The 2,500-nt window shown below is 38.3% G+C and overlaps 1 protein-coding gene across 2 annotated transcripts in view; it reads right to left on the bottom strand.

Moving 5' to 3' along the window:
- Positions 1-92, bottom strand: part of dcbld1 (discoidin, CUB and LCCL domain containing 1) — a 34,874-nt gene extending 34,782 nt beyond the window's left edge. For both annotated transcript variants that reach the window (XR_003441878.2, XM_027155462.2), the window contains exon 1: positions 1-92. This exon is cut by the window's left edge and continues 164 nt beyond it. The gene's annotated coding sequence lies outside the window, so the exon portion shown is untranslated.
- Between the last annotated feature and the right edge of the window lie 2,408 nt (positions 93-2,500).

Consider the following 2,500-nt stretch of genomic DNA (forward strand, 5'->3'; position numbering starts at 1 on the left):
AGGAAAAAAGAAAGAGCTTGTCCGTGTAGGACCTGGGAACTCTCTCTCTCTCTCTCTCTCTCTCTCTCTCTCTCTCTCACTCACACACACACACACACGCTCTGAATGAACTCTTCCGTGTTTTTGCTCCCAGTTGCGCCACCAATCGGCACGCTGAGACATTGCGCATGCGCTCACGCACATTCACGCACACCAATAATCAACACAAATTCATATAGACACTTCAGTACTAGACAGTAAAATCAACTCGTTTATTAAACACCCCCCCCCCCCCACACACACACACACACACACGCGTACAGTTGGACACTTTTAGCCTTTCAGGCTTAATGATTTCTACACAAACAGATTATTTAGACTTTTTTTTTGTTAAACATAAAGCTCAGTGCAAGCGAATAATGCTTAAAAAAGAAATGTAAAAGTTAATGAGAAAGAAAAGCCGTATTCAATGTCCTCGTGTGTTTGAGTGTGTGTGTGTGTGTGTGTGTGTGTGTGTGTGTGTGTGTGTGTGTGTGTGTGTGTGTGTGTGTGAGAGAGAGAGAGAGAGAGAGAGAGAGAGAGAGTGTGTGTGTGTGTGTGTGTGTGTGTGTGTGTGTGTGTGTGTGTGTGTGTGTGTGTGTTTATTGTACACCATACGATGCTATATGACGTGGTGCTGCATGCAGTAAAAGCTGCTGGGACAAAACAACTAAAACAACAAACAAACTATCAACACAACACAACATTATCAATATAATACAAATCAATATAAAACAAAAAACACATAGAGAATGTGTGTGTGTGTGTGTGTGTGTGTGTGTGTGTGTGTGTGTGTGTGTGTGTGTGTGTGTGTTTGGTGAGGTGGGGGTGAGACTAACGGTCACTTTACCAGTCAAACCTGTCTAACTGGGATTTCTGAGGTTTCAGTCTATTTACCATACGGTGCATCTTTATTTTCTTTTTCTTTTCAATCAAGACAGTATAAATTAACCGACAAAGTATTTAACGCAACTTATTTCTAATTATTTATATTTATATTTGATATTATTTATATTTATTGATACATATTTATATGTATTTATATTGCTATAATACTTTAATCATCTCTAATTATTTCTAGTTTTCTTTTTTATTATTAAACTCTGTCTGTATTACTGCTTTTATTGTTATTAATAGTAGCAGGAATTGAAGGAGGAATTGAAAATAAAACGAATGAAATAATATGAATAAGTAAATAACACAACAGCGGACAATGATATGTCTGTTTATAAAGCGCTTTGACACAAAATGAAGTAAATATTGCTAAGAAACATTGCAATAATAATAATAATAATGAATGAATTTCTATGAATCGATATTCACAATAAATACAAATCTCAATCAATGTAATAAAACCAAATCATGCTTAAAAATAATATCGATATCGTTGATGAGTACAGGGTTAAGTCATGACATTACAGAAGGGAAATTACCTTTAAGTTAAGTAAAGACAGATTTCCTAAATTTCCTGATATTATAGTAAAAAGATGTGTTTATAAAACACCTCAACTGCAGCTGAAGATTCAGGGAAATGGTTGTTAAATCCATGGCGCCCTCTAGTGGCCACATGCAGTACGTGCACTATAATATACATTAGTCAACTAGTGATTTTATTCAATTTATTTATTCATTTTTACACCAGAGAACTAGAAGTAGGTTTACAAACTGTTTTTATTATGGATGTCTGGTATATTTTTAACATAAATTCAAATATTCCTTCATTCATCCTCAGTAAATTCTTTATCCTGCTCACAGTCATGAAGGATCTGGAGTCTATCCCAGGAACAATGGGAACCTTGGGCATGAGGTGGGAATTCACAGTGAATGAGACACCAGGTCATCACAGCACATCACAGACATTCACACTTAGGAATAAATTAAGCTTTTAACCGGCAAATCAAGTAGTGGCATGTCTTTGGGAGGTGGGAGAAAACTGGAGAACATGTGGAGATACACAGAGCGCAGGATCGACCCTGAGACCCTTGAGCAGTGAGACATAAACACAACATGCCACTGTTGATTGAAACTGAAATAGAAATCAGTCAGATGTACACAAATGAATGAATTCAGTGTATTATACAAAACCAGGAATTGGATTTAACAGCATTGATGTTTCTCAAACAAACTCCTACCTCTTTAATTTAGGATATAACATGAGACATTCATTCATTCATTTCCTACCGCTTATCCGAACTTCTCGGGTCACGGGGAGCCTGTGCCTATCTCAGGCGTCATCAGGCATCGAGGCAGGATACACCCTGGACGGAGTGCCAACCCATCATAGGGCACATACACACACTCTCATTCACTCACACACTTGCACACTCTACGGACAATTTTCCAGAGATGCCAATCAACCTACCATGCATGTCTTTGGACCGGGGGAGGAAACCGGAGTCAAGCTAATTGACAAGCTTGAGCACGGGGAGAACATGCAAACTCCACACACACAAGGCAGAGGTGGGAATCGAACCCCCAACCC

Source organism: Tachysurus fulvidraco, chromosome 16, assembly GCF_022655615.1.
Source record: "Tachysurus fulvidraco isolate hzauxx_2018 chromosome 16, HZAU_PFXX_2.0, whole genome shotgun sequence".
Taxonomy (NCBI): Eukaryota; Metazoa; Chordata; class Actinopteri; order Siluriformes; family Bagridae; genus Tachysurus; species Tachysurus fulvidraco.